We start from the raw sequence: 24,903 nt of genomic DNA on the forward strand, positions 1-24,903 counted from the left end.
TCCTTTAGATTTCTTTACCCCCGACGCGAGGCGCTCAAGGCCAAATTGCTCAAGCAATCTAACCGCGGTTTTCTTAACTTTATTTACGCTGGTCTTTTTTGAAATAAAATTCTTATCGTTAGCATTTTGAGCTTTTTGAGTGTACAAATCTTCAGGAATAACAACGAAGAAGCCTTCTTTATCCGCGGTAACCAACCTTAGCTGATGTTCCACGAAATAACGCGACACACTTGCTGGGTTGTCTGACTTACGTTGTCGGGGTACTGTCTTGGAAATCATTGCTACACACTCAGTCACACATCGTGGTCGAAAGTCTTCCCTAGTCCATCGTGAAATTGATCTGCACAAGCTAATCTTTTCAGGAGGTGATAATTCAGGTTCACAGGCAAACTTGGGTCCTTTGCACAGAATATTCTTGATACTTCCTGGTAGTTGTTGTCTGCCGAGTACCAACACCTTTCCTTGGTCCCTTGTTGGCTTGTCCTTCTTAGGCAACGAGAGACGTGCATGAGCTCAAAGGAATTCCGTGGTCTGCTCCGCGATCCTAGTTCATTCCCGGTACCGTCTTCGTTGGCCATCCAAAGAAGGGTCTCCCCCCGCATATTATTAGTAGCTTGTCCCTGAAGAAACGCACTTGTCGCCAGAGTTCCGAGTTCAGTATACGGCACATTCTTCGGGAGTGTCCTGTTGAAGGCTTCAAGATTCCAAACAATACCTCGACATCCGGAGGGCATCTGCCTATTCTACTGTACCATGCTACGGTTCTGGCTTGCCCGCAGGGGCGTCTGCGTCAGCAGGCGTTTGGTGTGTTGCGACACCACGGACCCGAGCACATGAGGGTTGGCCCCTCCCGCGTTTAACCGTACGTGGCTTAGCCGTGTTCGGGGAAAGGGGGATCCTGGGGGTTGAGCCGATGCCGGGTGCTTGGACCTTTACGGCCCCCCGGCGGAGGCAACACACCTCTTTGGCCTCTGCTTCACGTAGACGGCACCCCCGGACTGACCCACCCTGGGGAAATTGGTAGTTGCCTTTTCCTGTCTTTCTCTCTCTCTGCAATCTTCGTCTTTCCCTCTCACTTTCAATCTTTCCTGTCACCTCCTCACTTCTTTTACTTCCGGTATTCTTGGCAGCGAGGGTTAACCTTGTGTGGTACAACCAACCTTGGCTGTACATATTTGGTTATAGCGGCAACGTACAGTTGGCGACCGCTGGTTTTTATATATAAGACCTGCGGCGTCCCCTTGTTGGGCTCCACGGTGGGTGACTGGCGTTGCTGCCGAAAACTGACTACTTTCTATGGAGAATTGTTTCCCCAAACTCCCTGATCGCCCTCATAAGCGAGGGCGCACCGAAGTATTCCAGTTTTATGGCCTTCAACGTGAAAACTTTCCAAAGTATCATGTGATACATTCTGAAAAACCAGAAAAGAACGTCAGAGTCATCTCACCTTTCCTTGTAGCGAAATGTCTGTGCGATTCTATAGGCCCCGGTTACAAGGCCACGAAGCTAGCTAGTGGTGACCTCCTTTTGGAAGTGCATGATAAGAAGCAATATGAAAAGCTACAGAACCTTGTCTCTTTTGGGAACATTCCAGTGACCGTGACCCCACACCGAACTATGAACACTATCCGCGGCGTTATTTCAGATGAAGACATGATGGAGCTAACCGAGGCCGAACTTTTAGAAGGATGGAAAGAGCAAAATGTGATCAATGTGAAACGGATTACGATAAGACGCGATGGGAAAGAAATTCAAACAAAGCACCTTATTGTCACCTTCGGCTCAAGCGTCCTCCCCGAGACAATCGAGGCAGGATATGTCAAGCTCCGGGTCAAACCGTACATACCGAACCCTCTGCGATGCTTCAAGTGCCAGCGATTCGGGCACAGCTCACAGAACTGCCGAGGTCGGCAAACTTGTGCAAAATGCAGTGCTACTGAACACCTCGCCGAGTCATGTGAAAACACCCTTCACTGTGTGAACTGTGATGGAGAGCACGCCGCGTACTCGCGGTCGTGCCCATCCTGGAAAAAAGAAAAGGAAATAGTGACAATTAAGGTAAAAGAAAACGTAACTTTCAAGGAGGCACGCAGGCGGGTATTGCACCTGCTGAAAACCAGCTTTGCCGAAGTGGCGCGTCAGGGGGCAGTGCCACAGCGGCTTCCGGCGGCTGTCCGGCTCACACACAGTGAGCTGCCAGCGACGCCATCCGCCCCCTCGGCGGCTGCAGCTAGCGCTGCTCCGCCACCCCAGCAGAAGGGGCCATCAACCTCCGGGCTAGTGGCCTCCAAGGCCTTGTCCCTCGAGACGAGGCCTTCACCGCGAACAAACCGCTCTCAAGAGCGGGTGTCCAGCGCTCCGCAAGAGCCAATGGACACATCTTCCAGCCAGACGGCGCAGCCAGCGCCAAAGGAGCTGCGAGAATCTCTCGACCGCTCCAAAAAAGAAAAAGCCCGCATCACAGGGCCCGACAAGGGCTCTTTAAGTTAGTCTCTTTTTTAAACACACAGCACAAAAAAACACTTCCAACATGAATACACAAATAATACAGTGGAACGTCAGAGGACTCCTACACAACCTCGATGACGTCAAAGAAATCCTACACAGGTTTAATCCTAAGGTGCTGTGTGTTCAAGAGACACACCTTAAACCTACACAATCAAACTTTCTCCGGCAATACGCCATTTTTCGCAAAGACCGCGATGACACAGTCGTGTCTTCTGGTGGTGTGGCTATTGTAGTCGATAGAGGTATTGCCTGTCGGGAATTAAAACTTCGTACGCCCCTAGAGGCAGTTGCTGTCCGAGGGGTGTTGTTTGACAAGCTGATCACTATCAGCTCTATATACATCCCTCCCAATTATCAACTACATAAAACTGAATTTCAAAACTACATAAATGAACTTCCGGAGCCATACATAGTTGTCGGAGATTTCAATGCACATAACACTTTGTGGGGAGACTCACGTTGCGATGCGAGAGGTCGCCTGATTGAAAATTTTCTGTTTTCTTCAGGCGCATCATTACTTAACAAGAAAGAGCCTACGTATTACAGCATTACACATAACACATATTCATCCATTGACTTAAGTATAGCATCGAGTACACTAATGCCATACCTGGAGTGGTCTGTTCTCAAGAACCCCTTTGGGAGCGACCACTTCCCAATTATGCTAGGCTTAACAGAACATGATAGATGCTCGCCACGCGTTCCGCGATGGAAGGTTGACTCGGCTAACCGGGAACTTTTCCGACAAATAACATATTTAAGCCGTGATGACATTGCCTCTTTTAACATAGACGATGCTGTGGCGTATATAACAGGTTTTATCATTGACGCTGCTGAAAGGTGCATACAACAAACTAATGGACTAGCTAATAAACGTCGCCTGCCTTGGTGGAATGATGAATGCCAGAAAGCACGTAAAAAGCAAAACAAAGCCTGGGGATTGTTTCGCAACTCCCCAACAGCCAACCTGATAAATTTTAAACAAGCAAAGTCACAGGGCAGAAGAACGCGTCGACGTGCAAAGAGAGACAGTTGGGAAAGGTACATTGCCAGTATAAATTCATACACCGACGAAACAAAAGTCTGGAATAGGGTAAATAAACTAATAGGCCGGGAGTCACATCCTCTACCCTTAGTAAGTAGCCAAGGTGATAGCCTGGAAGATCAGGCGGATTGTCTAGGTGAACACTTTCAATATGTATCAAGTGAATCGCATTATACAGACACTTTCCTGAAGTTCAAAGAACGCGAAGAGCGGCAGCCTCTTAACCGCAAAGGTTTTTCGAGTGAGGCTTACAATCAACCATTTAACTTAGCCGAACTTAAAGCATCTCTCGCTTGTTGTAACAACTCGGCGCCAGGTGGTGATCGTATCATGTATGAAATGGTTAGATACCTACACCCTGAAACACTGAAAACACTCTTATCTCTGTTTAATGCCATGTGGGTGGCTGGGTGTATCCCGTCCTCATGGAAAGAAGCCATAGTCATCCCTATACTTAAACAAGGCAAAGACCCGTCCTTAGCCAGCAGCTACAGGCCAATAGCACTAACGAGCTGCCTGTGCAAGCTGTATGAAAAAATGATAAACCGGCGTTTAATCAGTTTCCTAGAAAATAACAAAATACTAGACCCCTTCCAGTGTGGCTTCCGAGAAGGTAGGTCGACAATAGACCACCTTGTTCGCATCGAGGCAAACATCAGAGATGCATTTATTCATAAACAGTTTTTACTTTCTGTATTTATAGATTTAGAGAAAGCGTACGACACGACATGGCGCTTCGGAATTCTGCGAGATCTTTCTGCGATGGGGTTCCGCGGAAATATGTTAAATACAGTCGAAAGCTACTTGTCTAACCGCACGTTTCGCGTAAGAGTGGGCAATGTTTTATCTAGAACATTCACCCAGGAGGCTGGCGTGCCGCAAGGGGGTGTACTTAGTTGCACACTCTTCATTGTAAAAATGAACTCCCTGCATACTGTGATTCCACGCAGCATGTTTTATTCTGTGTACGTCGATGATGTACAGATAGGTTTCAAATCATGTAACATCGCTATCTGTGAACGACAGGTGCAGCTTGGATTAAACAAATTGTCTAAATGGGCGGATGTAAATGGGTTCAAAATAAATACACAGAAAAGTACATGCATACTCTTCTCAAACAAAAGAGGCGTGACACCGGTACCAAATCTCACGATCAATCGAGAGCAACTATCCATGAGCAGTGAACATAAATTCCTGGGCATAATTCTGGACTCTAAGCTTACCTTCATCCCCCATCTTAAATATCTGAAGACAAAGTGTCTGAAGACTATGAACCTTTTAAAAATTCTCTCGCACACAACATGGGGTAGTGATCGAAAATGCCTCCTAAACTTGTACAACAGTCTTGTCCGCTCGCGCCTTGATTACGGAGCTATAGTTTATAACTCCGCAACGCCAAGTGCATTAAAAATACTAGACCCCATTCACCATTTGGGTATCCGCCTCGCGACCGGTGCTTTCCGAACAAGCCCGATCCAGAGTCTCTATGTAGAGTCGAACCAGTGGTCACTCCATCTGCAGCGCTCATATAGCAGTTTCGTATATTTTCTGACAGTACAAGCAAACAACGAACATCCTTCTTATTCCACCATAAACGATATGACCGCCGCTGCACTCTTCCATAACCGACCTGCAGCGAGGAAACCGTTCTCTTTACGTGTAAGGAATCGTAGTGAGCAAATGGGTGTTCCAGTGCTTGAACATCGTCCTATGACTCCTGCTAAATTGTTACCGCCGTGGCAGTGGCAGATCATAGACTGCGACACATCGTTCGTAGAGGTCACGAAAGACGCTCCAGAGGCGCACATTAAAATGCATTTCCTAGAGCTTCAATCCAAGTACTCGTGTACAGAGTTTTACACGGACGCTTCTAGGTCACATGCCGGGGTTTATTATGCAACCATCGGTCCATCGTTTTCGGAAACCGGTGTACTGCACCCGGAGACAAGTATCTTTACGGCTGAGGCCTATGCAATATTATCGGCTATAAAGTTTATAATGAAATCAAAAGTCAAAAAGACTATCATATTTACGGACTCGCAAAGTGTTGTGAAAGCATTGCAATCACTCTGTAAACACAAAACCCCTGTACTTAATGAGCTCTATTCCATTCTGTGTAAAGCGTATATATCTAACCAGCATGTGATTTTATGCTGGGTACCGGGTCATAGAGGCATTGAGGGTAATGTTCGAGCAGATCAAATGGCCACATCAGTTACATCTCAGGCTATTAACCCTACAACTGCTGTTCCTGCAACAGACTTGAAACCTTTCTTGCGAAAGAAGCTACGAAGCCACTGGCAACACTTGTGGGACGCTGAAACAAATAATAAACTTCACATGATTAAACCACAGTTAGGTTTCTGGCCCTCAGCTACGAAAACACGACGAATTGATGTCCTATTCTGTCGTCTCAGAATAGGACACACGTACGGCACCCACAATTTTTTGCTCACTGGTGATGAACCACCAACCTGTGGTAGATGTGGTGAGAGGCTGACCGTGCTCCACGTCCTGCTGGAGTGTCGGGAAGCCGAAACGGAGAGAAGAAAATATTTTCCTGTAGCATACCGCTATCATATCCCTCTTCATCCCATGATGTTTATTGGTGAAGAACCACTTTTTAACGCCAAAGCAATCCTCGGCTTTTTGAACGATGTTGTGCTACATGTTATCAGCCCAATAAATTCATAGCGCATCCTCCCTCCAGAGGATGCTGCTGTGATAGTAGTTTTGTATAAGCACATGCCTCCAGGCCCTTGTGGTTCAAGGGCTCTGTTTAGGCAGTAGTGCTTCTTTCCAATTACTACATCTTCAATACCTTAAATATCGTGTCATTCTTTCTCAATGCATTCTCCATTTCATAATACACCTCATTAGTCATTGCCATGATTTTAGTGCATGTATATTTTACGCATTTTACAGCGATTATTTTTTAGGCCCCTTTACAGCCACACTTCATCTATTTCTCAGAATTCATCGCTCCACTGCACACCCACAAACAAAGGCATGGCGCTCTTTGGCCATAACTGGCCCTTGCGCCATAAAACACCACACATCATCAAGTTCGTAGTGCATCCTCTCTCTAGAGGATGTTGCTGCGATAGTTTTTTAACTGCACATGCCTCCAGGCCCTTGTGTTTCAAGGGCTCTGTTTAGGCACTTGTGCTTCTGGCCAATTCTTGTCTCTTAAATTTTTTGTAACTCGTGTCATTCTTTTGCAATGCATTGTTCATGTCCATAGTACTCATAATCACTCATTGCCATAATCTTATCACTTATAGATTTTACGCACTTTACAGCGACTGATTTTAGGCCCCTTTACAGCCATGCCACATCTAATCTTCATATAATTCCCTATTCATCTACCACTAACAAGCCATTACCATCGTCTTGATACGAATACTGTCATGGCGCTCTTTGGCCATACCTGGCCCTTGCGCCACTAAACTCCAACAATCATCGGTTCTGGCTTTGCAAACAGTTAGTGTAATCAAAGAAGCAACATGAGCTTCACTAGAAAGGTTAAAGGTTTCACATTGAAAAGAGCCCTGTGTACAAGAAATATACTGCAAAAGAATATGTTACCGTACCAACTCGCCCAACTATCCATTCGTTTACATTTTCAGGCATGGAGTGGCGTCTGACACCGGCACATAATATTACCGAGAGCTAGTGGAGCTATACTAGTCGAGGTGCAACCAAATTAGGAAGGATCACTAAGCCTCGACAAAGTCGCTGCCTCACCAGAACAGGAATTGGCCTCCCTGGTGGAGTATTCGGCCGCTACTTCCCTCATGACTACTTCAAATACGCATGGCCCTCAGTCCCCAGCTGCTGCGGAGCACCTGACCAAGGCGGCGGTAAGACCTGCGACGCGGCAGAGGGAGCTAAGAATCTAGTGGCGCTAGGGTGCCTCGATGCCCAGCAGTCGCCGTCCAGGCTGGAGACAACCCCACTGGCGCCGCCATATTGAGTCACACGAGCTGAGACTCAGCTACGCTTGCGTTCATAAATAGTGTTACTCGCGGCGCACTTCCAAGTGCTTTGCCTTGATGAGAATTTTTTTATCGGTATCGCATCTGCAGATCTTTATAACCAATAGCCGTTAACTCGTCGAAGGTCCAACACGTAAATGTCTGGCGCCGGGAACATGCTCCAAGTTGCCTAATTCAATTTACATTTAATATGCTGTGTGTATGTTTGAAATACGGACAATTTTTTTTTGCGCTTCGATGCTTGGTGTATAAGGTTTGCGACCCCCTGTGTGTGGAAGTTTTTCTTTTTCGCTTTTGTATTTTGGTTTACACGTCACGCCTCCTTTACCGTAGCCAGCCACTCGGCCATGGCGGTTAGTTTCCCTTGCGGTGCGCGTGCTCTTCGCGTTCGTTGCAATTATTTGATAATATCTACGCGCAATTTTGCTTTTTTTTTGCCCACAAAACTGTGTGCTGACAGGATTAAGCTGGTGTAAAAATAACTGCGATGTGAAAATAAGGTTTAGTTAGTGCTGTAGAGAAACATGTAGCGTAACTTGTCTGTGTCAATCTTGCGTAGTACACACAAGAAACGAAACGATGCACAAAATACATTTACTTATAATGTCTAGTACAATCAATCATGAAAGAGATATGTACATGAAAAATTATATGTACTGTGTGGCGCCTGAAGGTTATGTTGAAAGACGAGATAAAAAAAAATTCGCAAAGTAGGCTCGACACACAATGCGGGATAGTGAGAGTTTTTTTTTAATTTATTCATTACATGGGGGGGGGGGTTCAAGTGAGTACATCAACCTTATTACACACAATATAAATCGAAAACAAGAATGCAAACAAGAAAACGCAACCGCGGGTAATATTAATCAAGATATCCAGCCAGAATACATCAGCTACCATCGAATACGTCGCATCAGCCAAACACATCGATGGCGAGTACAGAACATTTTATAAATAACCATTAGAACACTGGTAACTATATTGAAAAAATAAACAACACTGCATACATATCGCGTACAAAAACCGTAAATGAAACTAAGACAGTCAAATACAGATTAGCAATGTTTTTCACTTCGAAAATATAGTCCATGATGATGTAGGGCTGTTTTCTAACAGACGGCGCCCATCCTGTCGATTTCCCTCGTACTGGTCCTCTTCAAAGTGTTTCTAAGTACAAGTAAAACAACAAAAGTGATTATTGATATGAAAAGTTGCCTTGTAAATACAGAGAACCCATTACAGTGCTTAAAAATAAATTTTCGCAGAAGTAATGCTGTAGTACCTCGCTTCACACGTTTCGAAGAAATGCACAGGCTACAACAGACACCATGCCAGAAAGCGCCGAAACATTTTGGTCCCATGATGCCCCTTAACTCTACTACACCTGGGCATACCGTGCACAGGCATTTAAAGAGCGTCACAGTACCCACTACGATCCGGAATGAGCACGAATGACCATCGGTTTACGAGCACCACGCTACAAATATATTCGTCTAAAAAATCAGCTATATAACGTAACAACCTGAGATCCGCAAGATATCTGCTGAGAATAGAGAAAATCACAATGCTTCGCTTGCCACGTACACAACAGCCGCTCTCCCCAGAAGAAGCACTGCGTTCTTTAGTCCCAAACAACGAGTAGCGAAAAAAGAAACTGAGGGAAAAAAAAAGAAAAGAGACACACGATGTGTGCTTCCCGTGATAAAGTAAAATAGGTGGTTTACATGACTATTTGTAGCTAATGTAAGGCTATTTCGCGGCGAAGAATTTTCGTCAGTTCTTAAAATAAGGGTACTACTCGCATAGACTGCGCCGATCCAAACGGCAAAAGCCTATGCGACGCGCGCTCGCAAACCATAGGCTACTCAGCATCAGTGCAGTGCTTAGTTCTTGAGCGAACGTAGGTACGTGAGCGAGAATCAGAGAATACTTTCTTATTTAAATGAAAAACACGATGCGATAGTCTAAACTTTCTTGACACTTACCTCGCAAATGTAGGAGCTATCCGTTGCCTTCCAGTGATACCGCTTTACTTGGGCTTCCCATCTCTTCCTTCGCTCTGGGTCCCGGGGGAAGCGTAAACAACGACAACAGCCCGTCATGTCGACTCGATGCACTTGGCAAGCTTGTCATTCATGCGGCTGAACACTGTCCAGCAAGTAGAAGCGTCAGCGAAGCATCCGCGCGCACTGTGTCTCGAACTAAGCACCGGCACCAAGCACTCGCAACCGCTCGCTGTGACTCGAGATGGCGTCGCAGCGAGAAAGCGGCGGCGCGGGTGCGGTCAAAGGATGGCACCACCCTGAACGGCGGCGCTGGCATCGAGGCACCCTACGGGGCCCGGATAGGCCGCCACTGGAATCTGAACCTCACCACGTTCAACACGCGCACCCTCTCGAGTGAGGCTAGCTTAGCAGGGCTATTTGAGGAATTATCAGGCATTGCCTGGGATATTATTGGCCTTATTGGGGTTAGAAGAACTGGTGCGGCTTACACAGTGCTCACTAACGGCCACGTCCTCTCCTACAGAGGTCTTCCAGATAAGAGAGAATTTGGGGCAGGATGTCGAGTCCATAAGGACATAGCGGGCATAATTGATGAATTCTACAGCATTATTGAAAGGCTAGCGGTCGTCGTATTAAAGTTGAATAGAAGGTATAGAATGACGGCAGTACAAGCCTACGCCCCAACCTCCAGTCACAATGATGAAGAAATAGAACACTTTTATGAAGATGTTGAATTAGCCATGAGAAAGGTGCAAACTCAGTATACTGTACTCATGGACGACTTCAATGCAAAAGTGGGGGAAAAGCAGGCTGGCGAGCAAGCAATTGGCAACTACGGCATCGATTCTAGGAACATTAGAGGAGAGATGTTGGTAGAATTCGCGGCAACGAATAGGCTCCGAATAATGAACACTTTCTTCAGGAAGCGCAGCAACAGGAAGTGGACCTTGAAAAGCCCTAATGGAAGAACAAGGAATGAAATAGATTTAATACTCTCTACCGACCCCAGCATAGTGCAGGATGTAGAAGTGTTAGGTAGGGTAAAGTGCAGTGACTGTTAGGTCTAGGATTTCTCTTAATTTGAAGAGAGAAAGAGTAAAATTAATAAAAAAACACGCCAACCTAGACGCAGTAAATGTAAAACCAGACCAGTTCAGGCTGGTGCTCGCTCGCAAACAAATATGCAGCTTTAGAACAGGAAGATGAAGATAACATAGAGGTAATTACTGAAACCGTAACTAGACTGATCCCAGAAGCAGCCATAGAAGTGGGAGGTGAGGCACCGAGGCAACCAGTAGGTAAGTTCTCCCAAGTAACAAAGGACCTAGTAAAGAAACAACAAAACATGAAAGTGGAAAACTCGAGAGATCAGATAGAATTCGCTGAACTGTCAGAACTGACCAAGAAGAAGAAAGTAAGGGATATTCGAAATTACAACGCGCGAAAGATTAAGGAAGCAGTAAAAAATGGACGCCGCATGAAATCAGTGAGAAGAAAACTTGGCATAGGACAAGGCAAGATGTATGCACTGAAAGATAAGCAGGGTAATACATCAGCAATTTCGATGACACTAAAAGCAACGGAAGAATTCTATACTGACCTGGACAGTTCCCAGAGCAGCCAAGCTACTTTCATTCGAAGTAGTGATGAACAGGATACAGAGGCTCCTTCTATAACTAGCGGTGAAGTTAGAAGGTCCTTGCAAGACATGACCAGGTGAAAGCTGACGGAGGAGATGGGATAACAGTCGATTTAATCCGATGGAGGAGATATCATGCTTGAAAAGCCTGCGGACCTTTATACGCAATGCCTCACAACTTCAAGGGTGCCAGAGAGCTAGAAGCACGCCAACATTATAACAATTCATAAGAAGGGAGACGTTGAAGAATTGAAGAATTATAGACCCATTAGCTGCCTTCAGTGTTGTATAAAATATTCATCAAGGTAATTTCGAATAGAATCAGAGCAACACTTGCCTTCAGTCAACCAAGAGAGCAGGCTGTATTCAGGAAGGGATATTCTACGATGTATCGTGTCCATGTCATCAATCAGGTAGTCGAGAAATATGTGGCATACAATCAACCTCTCTATATGGCTTTTATATATTATGAAAAGGCATTTCACTCAGCAGAGATACCAGCAGTCATAGAGGCATTGCGTAGTCAAGAAGTACAGGAGGCATACGCGAATATCTTGGCAAATATCTACAAGGATTCCTCAGTTACCTTGGTTTTACACAAGTAGAAGCTTGCCTATCAAGAAAGGGATCAGGCAAGGAGACACAATCTCTCCAAAGCTATTCACTGCATGCTTAGAAGAAGTATTCAAGCTCTTAGACCGGGAAGGCTTAGGAGTGAGAATCAACGGCGAATATCTCAACAACCTTCGGTTTGCAGATGACAGTGTCCTATTCAGCAACAATGGGGCTGAATTACAGCAAATGGCTGAGGACCTTAACGGAGAAAGTGTAAGAGTGGGGTTGAAGATTAATATGCAGAAGACAAAGATAATGTTAAATAGCCTGGCAAGGGAACCAGAATTCAGGATCACCAGTCAGCCTCTAGAGTCTGTAAAGGAGTACGTTTATCTACGTCAATAACTCACAGGGGACCCTGATCATGAGAAAGAAATTTACGGAAGAATAAAATTGGGTTGGAGTGCATACGGCAGACATTGCCAAATCCTGACTGGGAGCTTACTACTGTCGTTGAAAAGAAAAGTGTACAATCGTTGCATTCTACCGGTACTAACATATTGGGCGGAAACTTGGAGGTTAACAAAGAAGGTCGAGAACAAGGATAGGACCACACAAAGAGCGAAGGAACGAAAAGTGTTAGGCGTAACCTTAAGAGACAGGAAGAGAGCGCTGTGGATCAGAGAGCAAATGGGCATAGCCGATATTCTACTTGAAATTAAGAAGAAAACGGGGCGCTGGGCAGGCCATACAATGCGTAGGATGGATAACCGGTGGACCATTAGACGTACAGAATGGATACCGAAGAGAAGGGAAGCGCAGTCGAGGACGGCAGAAAACTAGGTGGTATGATGAAGTTAGGAAATTTGCAGGCGCAAATGGGAATCAGCTTGCGCAAGACAGGGGTAATGGGATATCGCAGAGACAGGCCTTCGTCCTGCGGTGGACATATACATAGGCTGACGATGATGATGGTTAAATAAAATGATTTTGCCGCACTCCAGCGTCTAGGCTCTCCAAAAGCTAGGATGCTCGACCCAACGTTTTTTTTTTTCGTGGGCACCGGAGATTAAGGAGGGAGATGTCTCAGCTCCTCCTGAAGCTTTTAAGTTATATGGACTTAGCCGTTGCTTTTTTCCCCTTTGCAGATTCATTGCAGGACTTTGTCTCAAGGGGTGGGCTGCGCAGCGTGGTACCGTGCTTATGAGGCACCACAGGGTGCCGGCTTGTGCCCTTTTCCAACACGCTGTGTTCATTGTCTTGTTCTCCAGCCGTCTATTTCTGTGTTTCTGAACAGTGACAAACTTTCTTGAAAGGAAGCACTTGGGCGGAGAAATCGCCGGACCGTCTTACAAGTGTAAATCCCCCTGAAGCAAACAACGTCCTCTTTCTCTTCCTGCAACATACAGCAGGGACCATGGCGGCCCCAAGATCACCTTCATGCGCTTTGGCTTCAGATGCATGGTTGATGAGAGACAAGCTCCGAGGCTAAAAATTTTTTATCACCCTTCAGGATGTTTGGCTTTATGGCAGTGGTACAACGTCAAGCCTAGCCTACGTTCCTTTTTGTGGAAAGCTTTCCCAAAAAGAAGTCAGGGGCGATTAAACAGCATATGTCAGAGAAATGCGTTATCATTACGTCGCGCCTCTTCAGCGTCTCAATAAGTTTTAGCTCACTAGACACACGTCCTGCCTCTTAAAGGAGCAAAGTCGTACTAACGGTGCTCTGGATCAGACTGAGAAGATGGCGCTTAAGCAGCACTGCCCTTGCGATTTCCCTGTCTAGAGCTCCCATTCGCAACTCCGCTACTCTCGCTCTTTCCTTGAAAGTTCAAGAGGCTTCCATACCGCCAACGCCGTTCTAAGCTACCCCATTGGTAAGCTCTTGTAAGTTCTCTCATCCTGTGTCTCCCTCTACCATCTAGCCGGCTTCACAAACCTCTAACCGACTTCGCACAATTGACATATATACACGTTTGCCCCCTTTGGCACTTCTAATGCTTACTCATTAAAGTTTAAATCACGAAGGGCGAGGGTTGGTATCCCATTACGCTACTTTTTCATCAGAATCCATTGGTGACTGATTAACAGTTGTGTTGTTTATCACAATGTCCAGTTCTGGCCAAAGAGCGCCAAACCCATGAATCCATGATGCAATGAGTTAACAATGATTTATGAAGTCAAGAATGTAACGTAATGTGGCTGAGAAGGGGCCAGAAATGAGTCGCTGTATAAATGTATAAAATGTATATCTGCTGAAATATGATTATAAGAAATTAGTTGTGTTAGGGCCATCAAATATATGTTGCGGAGTGATCTGAAGATCAAGCTGTCAGTGCATGCAAGTAGCACTTATGCCTCACCCGGGCCCTTGAATTCATGCACAGGGAAGCATGTGCCCCAAATACTATCGCAGCAGCAGCATTCCCAAGAGGCTGTGTTACGGATCTCTTGAGTGTATAACATGTAGCAAACCAACATCCGTTAAAAGAACTGAGACTATTAAAAACACTAGGACTATAGTCGGGTACAACTATAGAAATAGTCCCGCTCAAAAAAAAAATTGCGATTTTAAAACGGCTATTTTTCGGCATAAATGTGATTTTTTGATGACTTGTTTAGTAGAGCTCTCCTGATGGGAATGATACAGTAAATGCCGGATCGCGAGCAAAAGAGAACACCGTGCCTTCTACAGGCTCCTGAATATTTTGCTTTCAGTTCTACCAACTTAGAAAGGTGTGTTAGTGCTTCCTGATGAGTATAAATCTTGAATTTTGTTCCTTCTAAGAAGGAGTGGAAGTACAGAATGGCATTTAGGACAGCAGGAGCTTCTTAGTCAGTTGTTCTGTAGTTTACTTGCGTCTTGGTGAAAGTGTTACTGTAGTAATCCACCACGCGAAGCTGCTGATTGGTTGCCCGGGTGGAGTCTCGTTGATACAGAACTGCTCCCGTTCCATGATGCGACGCATCTGTATTTAGCTCAAATGGAAGCGAAAAGTCCGGAAGGCAAAGCATGGGGTCAGAAGAAGTTATCTGTACCAGCTCTTCGTACGCATAATCGCATTCTTCTGTCCATTTAAATGGTACAACTTGCAGCGTCAACTTCATTAACCACCGTGTTTCAGTAGCAGTCTCGAATAAATGCTGTGAAATGGCCGGCTAGTCCCAAAATACGTGATGTGAATGGACGTCAGATGGTTTCACAAGCTTAGCGATGCACGCCCGGACTCTGGTATTCTTAGTGACACCATCCTATACAAGAACCAAAAAAGGGACTTTCTTTTTAAACAACTCGCTCTGCTTGAAATTCACCTTGAGCATGGCTTCGGACAAGGCAGTGAGAACATGCGCTAGGTGTTCATGTTGCTGCTCAATCTTAGAGCATACAATGATGTTATCTACATATAAATTGCAGAAGTGACCAATAAAAGGGTTCAGAACTGTATTCATCATCTTCTGAAACCAAGTTGGCGTGTTTTTCGAACCAAATGGAAGACGATTACATTCATAAATATCAAATGGAGTCACAAAGGCGGGGTATTGCTTGGTTTCTTCTTGAAGTGGCATTTGCCAGAAGCCTTTGCACAGATCTATCCTGGAAAACCAGGTACAGCCACCTGTTTTGTCAGTGATGCTGTCTATTCGAATAATTGGAAATGAGATCAGATGCGTCCGATTGTTGGTCGCTCTATAGTCAGTGCACAGCCTGAGGCTACCGTCTTCTTTTGAGGCGATGGTGATTGGCGATACAGATGGGCGGTGATACAGATGGACGGATGATATCAGCATCTAATATCTTTTGAAGCTCGTCTTTCAGCCATGTCTTTTCTCTCGATAAGTTGTATGACTTTTTCTCGACTATACCAGCATCGTGTAGTTTAAAGGAGACTTCAAACTTGGTGCTACCAAGAGGATAGCCTCTCAAGCAGAACAATTCCGGGTAAAATTTCTGAATACTCTCTCCATTTTCGGCCTGCGGATTCGCTTTGCATCAGTCAAAGGTTTAGAATTCTTTTCATCGGGGCTTACAGACACAGTGTATGCCAATGAATGTTTACTTCAAGAGTTTCATGTCTGAGTGAGAGAGAAGGAAGTCGTATTCGACACCTTCTCTCACCAATGCAAGAACTCCCACGTACTGCGACTGATATTTGAGCCTTCAACTTATCCATTCGCAGTGTTCCCTTTCAGGACCGTCATAACCTCGTACAAGGACTGATCTGCCTGTGAATATGCCTTCTGCATTTGCCCTGCTTCTCTTGAGTATTGATATTGAAGCTCCACTGTCGACAAAACCTCGCAGGTTCTGTCCGTCCACTTCAAGGCGTATGTGAAGTAAACTTGAAGAAATCAGTAGAATGGTCTCGTTTCGTTTCGGTTGAACACACTGAGGCTTTTGTGTCATGTGTTTAAGTTTCAACAGTGCTGATCATTCCAAGGTGTCACCGGATTCTCAGTTGGTTGCACGAAGTCTAATATATGCACTCCCCGCAGGGGCGCTGCGCAAGCAGGCGTTTGGTGAGTTGCGCCACCACGTACCCGAGCACACGAGGGTTGGACCCTCCAGCGTCTAACCGTGCGCGGCTTAGCCGTGTCCGGGGAAAAGGGGATCCTGGGGGTTGAGCCAACGCTGAGTGTTTGGACCTTTAAGGCTCCTCAGCAGAGGCAACACACCCCTTTGGCCTCGGCTTTACGTAGACGGCACCCCCGGACTGACCCACCCGTGGGAAATCGGTAGTTGCCTTTTCCTGTCTCTCTCTCCCTCCAACCTTCATCTTTCTCTCTCAATTTCCATCTCTCCTGTTTTCTACTCTTCTATATTACTTCCAATCTTCTTGGCAGCGAGGGTTAACCTTGTGTGGGTAGCCAACCTTGGATATTCCATATTTGGTTATAGTGGTGGCATACAGTTGGCATTTGCAGGACCTGTCCTTTACAGATTCTGCAGCGTCCCCTAGTTGGGCTCCATGGTGGATGGCTGGCGCCACCGCCGAAACAAATTCCGCATACATGGATAGTTCCTTTCCCGCACTTCCTGATCGCCGCCAGAAACGGGGGCGCACCGAAGCATTCCAATTTTTGGCCAAAAAACAGAAATTTTTCCGCGCTTTCACGTTATTCATAGTGAGAAGCCAGACAAGAGCGTAAGAGTTGCATCACCCTTTCTCGTTGCGAAATGTTTCACCGAGACCATAGGACCAGGCTACAAGGCTACAAAGTTGGCAAGTGGAGATCTCCTGCTGGAACTCCGCGACAAAAAACAACATGACAAGTTACATACCCTAGTGTCTTTTGGCGAAATACCAATAACAGTGACCCCGCACCGCACGATGAACACCACTCGTGGTGTCGTCTCAGATGACGATCTAATGGACCTAACAGAAGCTGAACTTCTAGAAGGCTGGAGAGATGAAAATGTGATCAATGTAAAACGAATTAAGATGAGGCGAGATGGCAAAGAGATCCAAACGAAACACATTATTCTCACATTCGGTACAAGTGTTTTGCCCGAGACCATAGAGACAGGATACATCAAGATCAAAGTCAGGCCCTACATTCCGAACCCTCTCCGTTGCTTTAAGTGTCAAAGATTTGGCCACAGTTCGCAGAACTGTCGTGGCCGCCTCACCTGTGCGAAATGTGCCCACGAACACGCATCCGAATCCTGCGAAAACAAACTGCAATGTGTCAACTGCGACGGCGAGCATGCCGCCTACTCGCGGTCCTGCCCGTCGTGGAAAAAAGAAAAAGAAATTGTCACAATCAAAGTCAAAGAAAATATATCGTTCAAAGAGGCACGAAGGCGGGTGTCATACCTGCCAAAGAACACTTTTGCCGAAGTGGCGCGTCAGGGGGCAGCGTCGCAACGGTTTCCGGCGGCTGTCCGGCCCACACACAGTGAGCCGGCAGTGACGCCGTCCGCCCCCTCGGCGGCTGCAGCTAGCGCTGCTCCGCCAACTCACAAGAAGGGGCCATCGACCTCCGCGCTGGTGGCCTCCAGGGCCTCGTCCCTCGAGGCGAGGCCTTCTCGTCAAACCAACCGCTCGCAAGAGCGCGTGTCCAGCGCCTCGCAAGAGGCTATGGACACAACAACCAGCCAGACGGCGCCAATTGCGCCTAAGGAGCCGCGAGAATCTCGCGATCGCTCCAAAAAAGAAAAAGCCCGCATCACAGGGCCCGACAAGGGCTCTGTAAGTTAAGTTAGTCTCTTAAACGCACAGCACAAAAAACACTTTCAACATGAATACACAAATAATACATTGGAACGTCAGAGGACTCCTACACAACCTCGATGACGTTAAAGAAATCCTACACAGGTTTAATCCTAAGGTGCTGTGTGTTCAAGAGACACACCTTAAATCTACACAATCCAACTTTCTCCGGCAATACGCCATTTTCAGGAAAGACCGAGACGACGCTCTTGCGTCGTCCGGTGGTGTAGCAATAGTTGTAGACAAGTCCGTAGCTTGTCAACATGTACCCCTTCAGACGGCCCTTGAGGCAGTGTCAATTCAGGCAATTCTTTTCAATAAATTGGTCACAGTATGTTCTATATACATGCCCCCAAATTATATTCTCGGAAAAACTGAATTTCATAACCTCATTGACCAGCTTCCCGAACCTTACATTCTCGTGGGAGATTTTAATGCTCACAACACGTTGTGGGGAGACTCGCGATGCGACGCGAGAGGTCGACTCATTGAAAATTTCCTTCTGACCTCTGGTTCCTGCCTTTTTAATAAGAATAAGCCGACCTACTATAACGCCCAACACGATTCGTACTCATCAATTGATCTAGCAATTGGATCTGCTTCTCTTATGCCTGACCTTGAATGGAATGTCATTAACAATCCTTTTGGAAGTGACCACTTTCCTGTAATTTTAAACTTAATAACGCAGCACGATAACCCTCCCAATATTCCTCGATGGAAATTAGCATCGGCTGACTGGGAGCATTTTAAAGAATCAACTTTTTTATTACGAGATTTTATAAACAATTTTAGTATCGACGATGCCGTTGCATATTTTACCGCTTTTATTATTAATGCTGCTGAAAAGTGTATCCCACAAACTAACGGTGGTTCACTTAAAAGACGTGTTCCCTGGTGGAACAAAGACTGCAGAGAGGCGCGAAAGAGACAGAATAAGGCATGGGGCATATTGCGTAGATCGCCAAATGCAGAAAATCTTATTCAATTTAAACTCATTAAATCGCAGGGAAGGCGGACACGACGTCAGGCAAAGAGAGAAAGCTGGGTGAGGTTTCTATCGGGTATAAATTCATACACACAGGAGGCAAAAGTGTGGAACGGCGTAAGGAAGCTAAAGGGGCAACAAATCCATCCGTTGCCTCTGGTGAATGACCAAGGCAATACCTTGCAGGACCAGGCAGACTGTCTTGGGGAGCACTTTGACCGTGTTTCATGCTCACTCCATTACTCACACCCCTTTATTAAATATAAACAGAGAGAAGAATGTAAGCCATTCGTACGCAAATGTCGACAGAACGAACCACATAACCTTCCTTTCAGTATTGCCGAGTTGAGAGCTGCCTTGATCGCATGTAAGAGCTCTGCACCGGGACCCGACAGAGTCATGTATGACATGATTAAGAACGTACACCCTGATACACAACTGACACTACTCGCACTTTTCAACACTATTTGGGCTGCCGGATATCTTCCGTCCGCATGGAAAGAAGCGATTGTGGTCCCTGTATTGAAGCAAGGTAAAGACCCTACCTCAGCGGCAAGTTACCGTCCCATAGCTCTCACAAGTCGTGTATGTAAGCTATTTGAAAAAATGGTTAATCGACGACTCATACATTTACTTGAACTGAACAAAATGCTTGATCCCTATCAGTGTGGCTTTAGAGAAGGGCGATCCACAACTGATCACCTTGTGCGCATTGAAGGAAATATCCGAGACGCATTTGTACATAAACAGTTTTTCTTATCGGTATTCCTCGATATGGAGAAGGCGTACGACACAACATGGCGTTACGGAATCCTGAGAGACTTGTCGCGAATGGGCATCCATGGCAATATGCTAAGCATAATAGAAAGCTATTTGTCTAAGCGTACCTTCCGTGTCAGAATCGGCAATGCGCTGTCACGTCCATTTATACAAGAAACTGGTGTACCCCAAGGAGGAGTGCTCAGCTGCACACTCTTCATCGTTAAGATGAACACACTCCGAGCCTCATTACCACCGGCTGCTTTTTATTCCGTCTACGTAGACGACATACAAATAGGCTTCAAGTCATGTAACCTCGCAGTGTGCGAGAGACAGGTACAGCAGGGCTTGAACAAGGTGTCCAAGTGGGCAGACGAAAACGGATTCAAAGTGAACCCCCACAAAACCTCTTGTGTTCTTTTCACCAGGAAGAAAGGGCTTGTTCCAGATCCCACAATCAAAATGTATGGACAACAAATACCTGTGAACAAAGAGCACACGTTCCTAGGCATCATACTTGATTCTGAACTTACTTTCATTCCGCATATAAAATATCTCAAGATGAAATGTCTAAAAACAATGAACTTACTGAAAATTTTATCTGACGCATCCTGGGGTAGCGACAGGAAGTGTTTAATGAATCTCTACAAGAGTCTAATTTCATCACGACTGGATTATGGTAGCGTGGTATATCACTCTGCTGCCCCTAGTGCGCTGAAGATGCTGGACCCCGTTCACCATCTAGGTATCCGCCTGGCCACTGGCGCTTTCAGAACAAGCCCCATTGAAAGTTTATACGTCGAATCAAATGAGTGGTCACTCCATCTGCAGAGAACATACACCAGCCTCACATATTTCCTTAAAGTCCACTCTAATCATCAGCATCCGTGTTTTAATACCGTTAACGATATGACGTGCGCTACACTTTTTCGTAATCGTCCCTCTGTAAGACAACCTTTCTCACTGCGTGTCAGGGAGCTTAGTGAAGAAATGGATATCCCACTCTTCGAACATCGCATAATGCCCTCAGCCAAGCTGTTACCACCTTGGGAGTGGCAGGTAGTAGCATGTGATATATCATTTGTAGAAGTTACAAAGCACGCTTCAGAGGTCGAAATCCGAATGCATTTCCTAGAATTACAATCCAAGTACTCGTGCACAGAATTCTACACAGACGCTTCTAAATCACATGCCGGAGTATCCTATGCAGCCGTCGGTCCGTCCTTCTCGGAATCTGCCGTACTCCACCCCGAAACAAGCATCTTTACGGCTGAGGCCTACGCAATATTGTCAGCTGTAAAGCATATAAAGGAATCTAAACTTCAAAAAACTATTATATTTACAGACTTCCAAAGCGTCGTAAAAGCCTTGAAGTCACCCTGTAAACAGAAAAACCCTATTCTCATTGAGCTCTATTCTGTTCTTTGTAGAGCATACGCAACTAACCTACATGTCATTATATGCTGGGTGCCAGGGCATAGAGGCATCGAGGGCAATGTTCTTGCCAGTCACATCACCCGCTATCAACCCTACAGCTGCTGTTCCTGCAACAGATTTAAAACCTTTCTTGCGAAAGAAACTGCGAAGCCACTGGCAACGCTTGTGGGATGCAGAAACAAGTAATAAGCTTCATTTGATTAAGCCACAATTAGGTTACTGGCCTTCCGTAACAAAAACCCGGCCAATTGATATCCTATTCTGTCGTCTAAGAATAGGACACACGTACGGCACCCACAATTTTCTATTGAGTGGTAACGACCCTCCAACCTGTGGTAGATGTGGCGAGAGGCTCACCGTCCTCCACGTCCTCCTGGAGTGTCGGGAAGCCAAAAGAGAAAGAAAGAAACACTTTCCTCTAGCATATCGCTATTATGTCCCTCTACATCCCGCTATGTTTCTCGGTAAAGAACCGCTCTTTAACACCAAAGCAGTCCTCGCATTCCTGAATGATGTCGTGCTACATGTTATTAGCCCAACAAGTTCGTAGCGCATCCTCTCTCCAGAGGATGTTGCTATGATTGTTTTTTATAGCACATGCGTCTAGGGCCTTGTGTCTCAAGGGCTCTGTTTAGGCACTTATGCTTCTGGCTAATTCTTGCATCTGCAATATTTTGGAAGTCATATCATTCTTTCGCAATGTATTAATAGTTCATGTCTATAGTGCACATCATTAGTCATTGCCATAATCTTATTACGTATAGATTTTACGCACTTTACAGCGACTGCTTTTAGGCCCCTTTACAGCCATGCCACATCTAACCTTCATATAATTCACTATTCATATACCACTAACAAGCCATTACCATCGTCCTGGCGCTCTTTGGCCACACCTGGCCCTTGCGCCAATAAACAACAATAATCATCATCATCATATATGCACTATCTTTAAGTTGTGGCGACCTTGCATCCGAGTTGCTCGACCGAAAATCTGACTGTCCGTGAAGATCTGGCCGCGTCTTGCAGCTCCTCTCAAACCAGTAATGAGGGAATACTTGCAGCAGCTCTAGTAGAGCTACGAGAGTTTCCGGTGCTTCTATGTGTGCATGTCGTTGCAAATCTCTTAGGAGACCGTGAATTATAAGCGCTAAGACTGATCTTAATGACAACTCAATTTCAGCAAGTCGAGGCCGCCGGTGCTTCTCAAAAATGTAGTCATGCGGGTAACCAGACCTAAAACGGTAAAACATCGCCGGGTCCCATCGCTTATTTGTTTGCAAAGTAGTCAGGACGTTCTCTTTCCACATGTACCGAAGTTCGTAAAGATGTTCAAAGAACCGCAACTCATGCGACTTCCTCGCTACACCGCTGAGAAATTGTCACAAGTTTAAAACCTGGTCTTGGTCAGACAGCCACCCTTTGTATTTCACTGTGGCCTCATCAAAGGCTATCCACCCTTCTGGGTTATCAGACGACCCGTCAAAACTTTCAGGCCGTAACATTTCAAGTGGATGGTTTGTCTTGTGGCGTAAATCAAACAGGACAGTTTCTGCCATTGAATTCTGTTGCAAAAGTTTTTGTCGGATCGCTACGGCCCGAAAAATTGTTGATATCTCGACACATGACACTGCACGACCGAATGGTCGTCCGTATAGTAGCTGGTTAAACAGGGCCACTGAGATATTCACTTTCACCGAACCTCGTTTAACAATCTCTTTGGGCGACACAGAAGCTCGATCCAGAACAAGATCCAGGAGCTCACCCGTTGTTTTGTTCAGCGGGAGGTCAACCGGAGAATAATCGTGGACTTCGTAGCCCTTGAATACCACTCAATTGTTGTACTTCTCCACAAAAAAGTCGCCCACATCTTCGCTCACTTGTCACCTGCGCCAAAATATGTAATAAGCCTGCACATATCAAACAGATTAAACATGCGTCATGTCCCCACTTTTAACTTATTTACTCTCCACTTCTACCCCTCGCTCCCTCCGATGTTCTCAGATTTCTTCTCTTTCGGTATGCTTCAACACTCGGCACCGTTAATTGCCTGGTTTTTAACAAAAAATGGCAAATGTCCCTTCACTTACAGGGATGCGAGCTGCTGCAGCAACGGCGCAAGCATAAACTTGTGTCGCCGCCTGCCGGCAGCTGCAGAAAACAGCCGGTCAGGAAAGTTGGCCGCGTGTTCCAGAAGCTGGCAAGACGCGGCAAACCTCTCTGACCGGCTGCTTTCTGCAGCTGCCGGCAGCTGGCGAAACAAGTTTATGCTAGCGCCGTCGCTGCAGCAGATCGCATTCCCATAAGCGAAGGCAAATTTGCACTTTTTTTTAAGAACCAGGCAATTAACTGTGGTACGTAAGTGTTATAATAAACTAAGCCAACCCCGAAATGCGATCGTTCAGCAAAATTTGATCAAGAACAGTGCAGCGGTGAGGGCAACACCTTTTTTCGAACAGGCGCAGCAAAATATTTCGGACCCTGTACGACGCTGCACGTCGTCTACTACGGTAAAAGATCGACGGCCGCGGGCGTGTGTTTGTTTCAGATTTCTTTTATCCGCGTATACCTTTTATCCTCGTCCATGAAAAACATAGCGACACAGTAAAAGAACACACTCGGCGATCGCAGTAGGTACCAGGCTTTCGCAAACTTTCCTCGTCGTAACTTCGCTTTGGAGTAAAACAAAACAACATGGACCAAGACGCAGCGTAGCGCAGCGTCACCGATGCTCGCTGCAATCGTTTTTCGCCGGATTACGGCTCAGAACAAACGCACGCGGAACAACTGGTGTATCTTAAGCTCGTAATAATATTTATGGCATGATATACCACCACAAACACATTGGGAATTAACTCTGACGAGGCGCAGATACACACAGCTGGCGCGACTCGGCCCAGTTCGAAGCACGGGCAGCCATGTTCTCTGTCGGCGGGGTCACCGGCCATCCGGCTCGTGACGTTTGTCTAGAGTGAGCCCCGATTGGTGGATGCTCATGTGCCTCCGCCTTTGAGAGGCGAATGCCGCTGCCTTCTAAAGTTTTACCCGACAATAGTTTATTGTCAAAGAGAAGGTCGTTGCTTGGGAGCATTGCTGAATGTAGTGGAACTTGTTGACGGTGAGGTAAACGAAAATGCTTTTTTGTGAGTCTCCAATTCACCAAATTCTAGCAAAACGTGGTGGAGAGTCAATGTCACGCCAAATTTACCACAGGTAGGTGGCTCGCCACCAGTCAGCAAGTACGAGTGTGTGTAATACATGGGTCCTATTCTATGTCGACAGATGATGACCTTGGTTCGTCGTAATTTTTATCTCGGTGGCCAATTTCCTAACTGTAGTTTAATTACATGCAGCTTGCAGTTTTCGATGTTTTCAGATGTTTCAGTGTCCCGCGTACGCTGCCAATAGCTCCTAATTGGCTTCTGTAGGAACGGTTTCCAGTCTGTGCCAGGGACAGCTGTAGAGGAATTAGTATTTTTTGTTGTTACTGATGTGGGTGGTTTCTTCAGCAAGCATATTACCCTCTATGCCTCTGTTCTTATGAACCCAGCATATGGCATGTTTATGAGATAAATAAATAGTGCAGAAGAGTGTATACAGCTCGATAAAAATCAGAGTTAGTGCTTTTGTAGAGATATTCAAGCTTTTACAACACATTACAACGATTTTACAAGCCTGCGTGGGATGGCCCACAAATACTAAAAGCTAGAAGTCGCCTAATAACGCCAACAGCAATCTGCACAGCCAGACAGATCCTTCATG

General features: G+C 45.9%; 1 long non-coding RNA gene across 1 annotated transcript; it reads left to right on the forward strand.

Moving 5' to 3' along the window:
- Window positions 1-2,157: 2,157 nt before the first annotated feature.
- On the forward strand, window positions 2,158-18,288 carry LOC125940935 (uncharacterized). Its single transcript, XR_007464092.1, has 2 exons — window positions 2,158-2,607; window positions 18,069-18,288. It is a non-coding gene; the product is annotated as an uncharacterized LOC125940935 (long non-coding RNA).
- The last annotated feature ends 6,615 nt before the right edge of the window (window positions 18,289-24,903 follow it).

Source organism: Dermacentor silvarum, chromosome 10, assembly GCF_013339745.2.
Source record: "Dermacentor silvarum isolate Dsil-2018 chromosome 10, BIME_Dsil_1.4, whole genome shotgun sequence".
In the NCBI taxonomy this organism is placed as follows: Eukaryota; Metazoa; Arthropoda; class Arachnida; order Ixodida; family Ixodidae; genus Dermacentor; species Dermacentor silvarum.